Here is an 11,279-nt window from a genome sequence, read left to right on the forward strand (position 1 = left end):
ATCTGTTCCACATATAGGTCATGCTGACTTATTTCTTGCCTCATTCTCATACTATGACTTAACAGTGTCAGTGCAGCAGGTTCCAGCAGAGACCACCTTTGTTATATTTTTGAATTTCCTGTCAAAGACCCTTCTTTCAATAATGTCCCTCAAGGAGCCTCTTGTTCTCACTGCCCCATATTTCCTGCCAGGTGACCTGCCATGAGGGTCAATCAATGGGTTCTACAAGGAAGAAAGTGGGGATTCAGGGGCAAGAGATGCAAAGAATGAAGACAAGACAGTTTTCTGATCAAGTCTCTTTTATTGAAACACAATTATGGGTATATAAGCACAAGCAGGGGAGTGCAGCTGGAGACACTTAACCACAAGTACCTAGCAGCTGGGGACACTAAACAACAAGTCCAGGCTATGTCTGAGGAAAACAACATGATTCTCAGAGTGTGCTCAGTGGTTGTGGGCTGCTTGCAGAAATATCAGCCTAGAAAAACAAGTCTTTATTTAGGGTGGACAAGGATCAACCTACATCAATCTACAATCAATCTACAATCTACAATCAATCTACAAGCCCAAGAAGGCTGCAAAGAGAATAGCTGCTTTCTGCTAGGGGTGGGCTCCCAACACCTTTGTAGCTCAGTCTGGCTGGAAAGTTGTTGGGAGCCAACTACTAGCAAAAAGTGGCTACCCTCTTTGCAACCATTTGAGCAATATACCAACATAAGAGACTTGTTTTGCAAACAGCCTACAACAGCTGAGCACACTCTGATAAACATCTTGTTTTGCTTACATATCTTGTTTTGCTGTTTATTGTCCCCAGCTGCAAGGCTCACATGAAAAGCACCTTCAGCTGTGTTCCTCTGCTTGTCATGCCTGTAAGCCACCTGGTAAAGGATATAAGTACCCAGAATTTCCTTGCAATAAATGGGACTTCATCAGAGTCTCAGTCTTATCTCCATTCTCTGTACCTCTTGCCCCTCCATCCCAGTACTCTCTCTCTCTTGCTAGATAGAGCCTGTTCACTGACCTGGACAGACCAGATCAGGAAGTAATTAAAAAGCCCAAGCCCTGGGAGAATTTAGACATCCATCTCTGTCTAATAGGTGTGGAATTTCAACATGGTGACACCACACCTGAATAAAGAAAGTTTATATAAGTGAAGAGTTAAAAGATCACTCTTTCATTCATAAGACTACATTCAATTTACTCAAAAGTGACTGAAACCAAGCAGTCAATATGTACTGTCAATATGTGTATAGGCTTATCAAAATATCAAATCAATTACAAGAACAAAACAACAATAAATCAATAACAAACTTCAAATGAAAACAAGATAAAACAAATAACCAAAGTTAGAAAAACTCAAACCAAAATCTAAACTTCAGAACTGTGGGAAGCAGCATTCTTTGGCTGCTCATTTTGCAGCACAGACTTACAGCCTGTGGCTGGCCTTGGCAACATAGTAGGAAAGCAGTTATTGATGGAAATAATCTTTTCAAGAGAAATGTAAGCAGGTCTTCTCTTTTTGGAGTCTGTGTTTGAAGGATATGTCCTCCCAAGACTGAGCATAAGACATGTTACAGTTTTTGGCTCAAAGTCTGCAAGTTTGTTGACAGATATCCATGAAGTTATTCTTCATCAGGGCAAGAAAAATGTACACTCTTACTCTTCCGTGATGCCCAGCAGTTCTTGATGTGCCTCAGCACTGCCCTGAATTCCTCCAAATGTGCATTCTTGCTGGGCTAGTGGCTAGATGAAATTAAGGCCTATTCATGCCAAAAAAAGCAATATAAAGAAGAAACTGCAGTCCACGATTGTCATGGTGATTAGGGATGAGATGCCATAGTGGTGCATTTGCTGCACACACTCAGTGCACCTCATACAGCAGTTCTCTTGGTGGGAGATCTTGTCCTGGTCTGAACGATGTTTGAGTTTCTGCAGGAGCATTTTAGACCTATGGAAGGAAGGGCAAATGACCTGGTAAGGATTTGTCAGTTCAGCTCTCCCTCCAACACTTTTCTATTCAGCTGGACAGTCCAGCATGACCCATGAGCTGAGGCCATTCCTTGATGCCCAAGTGTCATAGAGTACCCAGGCTTTATCTTTTTCTCAGCTTTTAAAAACTGCTAGAAACTGAACTGTGAACTACACACTCTACTGGTGTAAAAAAGTATATTTTTCCAGTAGTCCATGTATATTATATTGAGTAGTAACATTGTAGCAATGTCTGAATTTGAGTTCAAGACACATGAGAGTTACCTAGAAAACCATGTAGATGTCTTATAAAAAACCTGCCAAGAATTGAAGACTATGATCATTTCTCCAGTGCAGGAACCTGCCTGTGTTCCACTTGTCAGTCCCTGTATCTGAAAATACCCAGAGAAACCATCTCCCATGAAATCCATGGGCACTGCTCTGGTCCTATAATCAGCAAGAGTGTGTTAAAGAAAATTACTCCACTGAACTATAAGGTGATGGTCATGATGAAACAGAACATACACCTGTATGTCTATGGGTTTTGTAGGGCACACTCTCAAACACACAAAATATATGTGTTCACACATTACGAGCATGGTATATTGCAGTGACCAGTTTAGTTTCCCAGTTATGGCTAATATAAAAATTGCCCAGTATATTTTTCAGGTATAAAAATATCAAATCTTGAATGGGATAGGTACATAGTGGCATAGCATATGGACAATGCAGTCAATGATATGCTTTCCTCTCTTAAACCTAACTTGGAATCAGGCATCTTGGCTTATTATCTAATCTGCTTTAGCAAGTTTCCAAGGCTGTGTAGAGTAGGCTTGTTTCCCAGCTAAGGATCACATGTTGGTGGTATATTAGCTTCTTTTTCTTCTTCACTGTTTCAGACTTGTCCCCAAGTAAACAACTTCTTCCAATAGGAGCTCCCTTTACCATAGCCTGACTGACTTGGTGTTCAAAGCTATGAGCCCAGAATAATAAGAATTCCCCATAACTAGGAAAAAATATAAAACTTTTCCATATCATTTGACTGTGTCAAGGATATTTTGAGTAAGATAAGGCTGACTAGTTGAATTGCCAAATGTTTGTTTGGATTATCTCACACTGAGCAATAGTCCATGGAAGGGCTGCACCAAATGGTGCATTTTCACTCTTTAGCTAATGGACATCTGGATAGTTTCTCCTTCAGGGCTGCTCTGCAGACCACTACAACCCTGATGTGCCCTATTTGCTCTGTGTACATCTACTACTTGTTCTAATTCGCTGGGTAAAAGGGGACTTCTTTTCCACTTTCTGAAAAAGGCTTCTCACAGACCTACCCGATTTTATACTACCAGACCTGTCTGAAGGTCCTCATTATTCTCAACCGCCATTGAGGCTGATTTTATCTGAGAGGAAATTATTTTGAATACCAGTAGTTGCAGAATGCTACACAGATAACACACAGTGAGTGCTTTAGAGATCTTGAGCTTCAAGGGGCTCCTGAAACACCCCTGTTCTTGCACCACATCCCTGGGATTTCTGCTGGATGCAGATACAGCTCCAAGCAACTGAATCTCTCAAGGAATAAAATCCAAGGCAAACTTGAAGGCAAACTTTTACTGAGCAGAAGTAGCTGGAAAGGAAATGGTAGCAGACAATGAGGAAAACAACCTGGAATGCTAAGAAGACACAGTGAGCAACCTGACATTCCAGTGAGCCTTGACAATTCACCAAGAGCAGAAAAGAGACATAAACACATGGATTTTATACAACAATCTTTCCCTTACCTCCATGTATCATATTCCTTTGATTTGGTCCAAAGGACTTCAATGAGAATCAATAGTTTTGCCCCTAATCATTTGAAAATCTGACTTCACAAGAATATTTTGTGTCCTGTTTCTCTTGAGAGCTAGGTGGAGATGCAGAATAATTTGACTGCTGTATTTGATGTTTCATGGAAACAAACTGAAATCTCAGAGTGTTTTTCTCATTAAACTTGGCATCTCAAGACACACACAGCTGCATGTCTGAAGAAACACACTAACACCACACTAACACCACACACACACACACACACACACACACACACACACACACACACACACAGTAACACCAAAAATCATAAGTGAGCAGAAAACAATGAGGAATCTGTCATGTTTGAAGAAAAGGTCATTTGTCTAGGCAAAGCAGATGTTTCAAGTGAGACCTACATCACTGCTACTCTTCCTAGAGAAATAAAAAGCCCTAGAGAAAACTTTTCATGGTCAGAATGGGGGTGGGTATATATGCAGAAATTTTCTGTGATGACTCAAATCTCTCACAAGAAACCTCAGCTTGTGAGAATCTGTTCCCACATCCCTGCTCATCCAGCCAGCTTTAGACTGTAAGGCTAAACTGTGAGGCCCAGGAACAATGACCTCTATAGCAGCACTCAGAGAAAACAAGCCTGACAAGCTGCTACTGAGGCTATGTCACTGTGGATCAAGATCTATGAAGCCTGAAGAGACCAACCTGAGATAGAGGGAAAAGGGCAGAGGGAGAAGAAGAACAACATCTGCCAAAGGCAACAGTGAGATCCACTTACTTGTCATTTCCACTATGCTCTCATCCCTGAAACATACCTCCTACCTGGAATCTCACATGATCCTTGTAAAGCAAACGAGATACAGGTCTTTTCTTCATCTTTCTAAGCCCTGTGCTATGCTAATGAAGGGCTTCCACCTAGAGCCCTTCAAACTTAGTGGCAGGCAGTGGTGTGTAGCCAACCCATCGCCCTTAAAAAAATGCAGACTCAAGCAGAGCAAGAGCATTTGCTTTTCTTTTTTTAATTTTTTAATTTTTTTATTTGATATTTTATTTACATTTTAGATGCCATCCCTTTCCCCATTTCCCCTCCTTAGAAAAGCCCTATCCCATGCCCCCTTTTCCTTTTGGCTTTTATAGAATTTTTTTAAATGTTAATCACAGGCTTAATAAGTTTGGTAATGTTCAATCAGAAATGTAACCCAATACCCAACGTAGATATATGAACTATCTTTGACTGGTGGAGACACGTGAACATCTGCCTCCATGCCCCACCCCCTTCTCTCTCTTTCTCTCTCTCATCACCTAGCTTCTCCTCTCCTTCATCTTCTCCTCTCCTTACTCCATCTCTTCCTCTCGGTACTCCTTCCCCTTCTCCTCCTACATATCACCCTTCCTGTTTAAATAAAACTTTTCTCTCAAAATACAATTAGTGCATAATCATTCCTAATTGTACCAGTGAGGTACAAGATCGTCCTAATACCCAGTCCGTCATTTTGTTGAATAACCAGAACCTCTGTCATCTCTCTTAACTAAAACACTTAATTTTGAATCTGGCTTTTTTTTTGGCTTTAGAATGAATGTCAGCTGAAAACCATCCACTCAGATCTTTTATCTCAATGTAAGAAGTTAAAGAAGAGTCAGTGTCCCTATTCCCTGGGCTTAGGGGACTAAGGTGGTTGATATTGCTCTGCCTCTCTAGGGAAAAGTAGTGGTTTTGTTGGAACAGGGAGGATTAGCTAGGACTTATTGCATAGCCATAACCTATTGGTAGCAATCTGTATAATTAATATCAAGATGAAGGTATAATTTCTTAAGTGGTACAAAATTAACTTTGATTTCAAATTTAAGGATTTCGTAGGCATGAGCTTCATATTGATATAAAAGTGAGATGAATATTGATACTGTCATGGGCATTGTGCCTGTATAACACATTTAGGAATACAAGGCTTAGAACCAGTCCTTCTTTAACTTTTTTAACTGATTTGGGACGGTTAGCCTATGAGTTAAGGGACTATAGCAAATTCATGGTTTGAGTTTAATGTTAGGGTGTTTTCCATATTTTAGTTAGAAATAGCTGAGAGGAGTTAATAGACAAGAGTCCAGGTTACCTTACATGGATAGTCGGTTTTCAAAACGTCAGAAGTCCATAGAATTGATGTTACAAATATTTCTATATTAATGTTCATTTTGATTAGAGACCTGTCTGCCTCTGACAGATTCCTGTTGTGGATTCTAAGAAGAAATTGAGCATCCTTGGAGTTACTCTAGTTGTGCGGTGACAGCCATTAAGAAAGAATTGCCTCTTTCCATCTACAGACAAATTACTGTCCAGAAAAGGACACACTTGCAGAATAGTCGACTGATTATATCTGCCTAGACAGAGTAATCATCCCTTAATAATTCTGCATCCCTAAGGTTTGTCAGATAACTCTGGGCCAGAAGGCTGAAGATTTGATGCTCCAAAGTTCGGTAGTATAGGGGCTTTTCAGGTGTTCAGTGGTCTCTATAAATTGGCTAAGTTTTAGAAGCTATGCTTAGTCTTCCCATAATTTCAGTTAACTCAGTCATTCTGGACTTCTGACAGGGTTGAAGACCTATAGAGCATTTAGTTTCTAAACATGGAGTTTTTGAAAAAGGCTATGTCCACACAAAGCCTTTTAAATGATCACATAAATGATCACTTGGATGAGACATAGGTGAGGGCCTAGATAAGTTGGTGGACAGTGACACTGGTTTATCCATGTTTCTGGTTAGACATGAGGACACTCTGCCTCTGATGACTCATCCTACCTGCTGATGCTTGGCACCTGGGACACAGATGTTCTTGTTGGACTCCTCACAGAAGCTCTTATCTTCTCCATAGGACACTTGTGGTTCACTCTGCTCCACCAGCAGATTTCTGTTCCCACTCTGCAGCAATATCCTGACATTGTCTTTCAGTTGAGAACATTCTCTAAGGAGTTGGCAGTGCCTGGTGCTGAACCACAAACAAACAAAATGGTGATTCCCAGCCTGATTCCATTTGCCTGTCAGTCCTCCCAGTACCATCATCCCTGCAAGTGTCCCAATCCCTAGATAGCCTCAGACTAGAATCCCCAGTATACATATCAGCACCAATTAGAGGCAGGTCACATCCAGAGATCAGCCACATTCCCCCAGACTGAAATTACTTCTGTAAGGCCTGACAGCAAGAGGGTTTATGTCCATCAAGGAAGATGAAATGTTCCTCATGTGTGCTTATATGTCCCTGGTACTAGAAAACCATCAGCAGGTAGAGGGAAATTCCCCTCTGACAGAGGAGAGAAGACCCAACAGGAATACACTGTTTCCATTTTTGTCATGGATCTCAGATCTTTAATTATATTGTCAGAGCCATAGAGGTTCATTGTTGCTTGATATTCCCATCGAGGTGAAAATATTTTCTATGTAGAGGATCCTGAATTTGGAAGAATAAAGACTGAAAGGTCTTACAAACGTATACACTTCTACACTCTTCAGACTTAGGACACCTGAGTGCAAGAGGTACAAATCCATGACCCTTGCCTCAAGGCAGGGTTCCTGTTAAGAAACAGTTAGTATAGAACCAGAGCCTTTACTTTTGTTCAAAGTCCTAGAAGGACAGAAGCATTCCCTGTCTAGAGCTGGGGTCTCAGCTGTGTCAGTCACTCACCTGTAGGAATAGTTTTCTTCAATGAGGTCCTTGTATTTCTCCATGGCATCAATTACTGACTCTGTCATTTTCTGGATATTCATAATGGTCTTTTCGTGGTTTCTTTTAATGATATTGAATTCGATGTTCATCCTGTTAGGGCATGGCACATAAAACAAATATTTCTTTAAGCGTCATGTGCAGAACGGCTGTATCCTGGACTACCCCAGCCAATAATATATGCCTCATCCTTGCTCTTTGGACATGGGGCCTATTGCTGCTGATTAAACTTATAATCCTTGGCACAGGACAGAAGAGCCAGGGGACCAAATGGAGGGAGCAGACCTCCAAGAGCATCTCCTGTGAGCCTGAAGGAATACACTAGTTCTGTGAGAAGTTTCTCCTAGTCTCTACCACAGCTTGGGCCCACCAGATATCTCTGATTACTTTTATTTTTAAAGCAGGAATATCAATACTTAGTTCCTATTGTTACATGAATTCTCAGAGGACAAGATTAGTATTTACAAGGGAGATTCTTAATAACACTTCCTCCCCCAGGAGATTCCTATGTGACACCAGTGCAAACACAAGGAGCAAAGTACCCTGTGGATCCATTTGGGCCTCTATGGACTCAATACTATCATGACCTGTAAACTGCGCATCAGACAAATCCTCAAACCCCATCAAAGGTCGCAGAGCCTCAGATCCTGAACAGCACAAACACAACTACATTCACACACATGCACACCAACCCACCCACAAACACAATTAGAATGCCAGCTAAATCCAGGGAGGTGCCATAGTCTCAGAGTATAAGGACCAAACTCAGGAAAGCAGTGATGACCTGCAGGCCTTTCATTTACACACTGAGAGGCAGCAAATCTGACCAGGGCCTTCCAGCTGTGGACAGAACCAATCAAACTCCAAGTACCTCAAGGTCAAGTATCCTACTTCTCAATACCTGTCAGGGCTTTCTAACATGCATGATTAGAGATGACACATTCCTTTGATGAGAGGAAATCTTGGGTTAATAGAGAGGGCACAATACAGTCAACAGGGGACTGAGCATAATTACTACCTGTAGTTCAAATCATGATAATTGTACAGGTTCAGCATTTGACTAATTTCTTCCTCCTCAAAGCTCATCTTCTTGATCTTCAATTTCAGTTCTTCCAATCTCGTCATCTCTTTCCAGTTACTGATGGTGGAATTCTGGGATGATGTTTGCCTAGCAGAGCCTGGAGATAAATAAACACAAATGAATTTGCAGAGTGGATGGCCCAGGGGCAGCAGAGACAATTCTGAGTTTCAAAAAGAATGGTGAGGGAGAGGAAAAGCTAGAGACACGATGAATCCCAGAAGGAGCAGAAAAGCAATCTTTGAGCTGTTCTGCTCAGCTATATCCCTCTTCCCAACCACCATCATCATACATATGCCACACTCCCTATTACAGAGAGTATTATGCACTGAAATACATAATATGCCTCAGACACACAGACTTAGGGATCTTTGTCAGCTCATATCAGATGTGATGCAGGTAAATCCTGGAGTTCATATTGCTTAGCATCATCAAGGTCTAATCATGTGTGTTGAAACCCAAAGTGTCTGAGACTCCACACATGACCAGTGTAGCATCCTTCTCTGTTCTTGTCCTCAGAGACTCCTTTAACCTGTAGTAATCTAGAGGATGAAGGGCTTCAACTCCTACCATGAACGGACACACTGTTAATCTCATAGTTCTTCCTCCTGGCATTCTTTGCCACTCAAAATGAAATTAAATAGCTCCCAGAAAAGTAGCTGCAGGCTTGTCAGTACTTGGCTCTCTGTCAAACTAATAATCAGAAATTCTTGACTCTTGTTCTACCATTGAGAAATCCCAAGGCTCCAGCTTGTAAGGCATACTCCTGGAAGGCCCAGCTCAAGCCTATTTCTTCCAGAAAGTTCCCCAACTCTACCCAGGACTCACTGTGCCTTCCCCAGAATGATTTCAGTCTTCCTTTCTTACAAGACAGGAGGCCAGCTTCTTTCTTACTTGGAGAGGTCTCCCCTTGATCACCATTCTCTTTCCGAAAAAGCCTAAGCAGCCTGGAAAACATGCCTGTTTGTGAACCCAAAAGGCACTGAAGAACTATCCCACAGGCAGTTGTTGTCACCACAACACAGTTGACATCACAGAATATTCTACTTCTTTCCTAGATACAAGAGAATGTTCAAGGAAGGCATTCCTGATGATGTCACTGGGTACTGCCATGACCTACCTGCTAACTAGCTGTCCCCAAATTGTCCAATTTTTGGGGTGCCATTTCCTGGAGTCTCTCATATGACCCATGGAATACCCTTTGGCGACTTCTCCATCCAAAGTTAGAGTTTTCTCTCTGCTTCATGACAAGTGAAGTGCTTTGGATGGGGAGAGTTAGTTAGGACCCTGACATGGGTAAGATATTTTTGTTAGCACCTAAATCTCTAGGGACCATGGGAAATTGTTCTCAATACTAAATATAAAAACCTAAGTCAATTCATGTGCCATACAGACCACTGACCTGGGTTTTCCCTGTTTCCCAGAGGCCAATATCTTTCTCCTATACCTTTAATTGTATAAGACAGGGATAATATTTTCTTAATGTTTAGGTTGCGGAGGCAGGGGATTGTTTCCTTCACATATTAAGTTTCTGACTCACTGTTAGTCTCAGAAATCAATTCTGTTCCAGAGGAACTTCACAAGACTAAAGCATCCACTGGAAGAAATACTTCCTCAATACACTCTGAAATCTACTGTTTCTAAAGATCAACATCAACCACCAATAACTCTCCCTTCTTAGCTTTGCACAGGCATGCCCTCCACTAGAGGCATAAGACCTCTGCTTCAGGCTCCATCCAGGCAGGGTAGTTTGAAGCTTCATCCCAACACTGGTCAGCTGACTTTAAATGGTGATTCCTTACTCCACCTCTCCCCCCAAGAGGATTTTCTCAATTCAGCATTTCATCATTAGGCACTTCATACCTAATCTACATGATTATCCTAAATGAGAGGTGACAGATCTCAACCTAATCTGACAATCTGTGATTCTAGGGCATAATCTTGAACCCACAAGAGTACTGCATGGGTGCCTGGTGACATAAGAAAACTAGCATGCCATCTTCATGCACCTGTACCTAAAGTTCTCCAATAACTTCTATCTTTGATGTAGGGTAATCTCTTTCAATTAAAAGCCACACAAGTCTGGAAGGACAAAGATCGAATGGAGGGACTGGAGAGAAGGATCTTCCATTAAGAGCATTTGTCCATCCACAAGAGTACCCAGAGGGCAGTTAACAATCCCATTACTCTGGCTCTAGGTGGAAGGCCATGCCCTCTTCTGGCCTCGGGAGGAATTGCATGCATGTGGTGCACAGACATCCAACAGGGAAAGCTACATATAAATTAAAGAAAACAAACAACAGCCCTCCAAATCCAAGCAACACCCTAAAAGCTCCATATGTGTCTCCACACTAATATTACCTAACAATAATGCCACATCTCAACATGTGTGGGAAATCTCAACATGGAAATTTGGGAAGTTTTTATCTGGGAAGTCATTATTTCAATTTTAGAGTTATCCCTGAGGCTGTATTTCAAGGAAATGAGAGGCAAATAACTCTGGATTTCTAGGTTTCTTGTATACACCCAGAATGAATACTCTTTCCTAAGAGGCTTTAGAGTAATACAGTTGTAACTCTCATTAATTTGGTCTGCATGACTATTTTAGGAACATGTGAATGTGTGCACCATATTTTAGTGGTACATAAATATATGTCCTAAAGGATACAGTACGGATACATTTGTCATCATCTATTGGGTATCCACAGAGTATACCATGACTTC

At 41.4% G+C, this 11,279-nt stretch overlaps 1 pseudogene; it reads right to left on the reverse strand.

The window, feature by feature from the left end:
- Nucleotides 1–1,765: 1,765 nt before the first annotated feature.
- On the reverse strand, nucleotides 1,766–9,513 carry LOC117703395 (uncharacterized; annotated as a pseudogene).
- Nucleotides 9,514–11,279: the final 1,766 nt, after the last annotated feature.

This window comes from Arvicanthis niloticus, chromosome 2 (genome assembly GCF_011762505.2).
Source record: "Arvicanthis niloticus isolate mArvNil1 chromosome 2, mArvNil1.pat.X, whole genome shotgun sequence".
Classification (NCBI taxonomy): Eukaryota; Metazoa; Chordata; class Mammalia; order Rodentia; family Muridae; genus Arvicanthis; species Arvicanthis niloticus.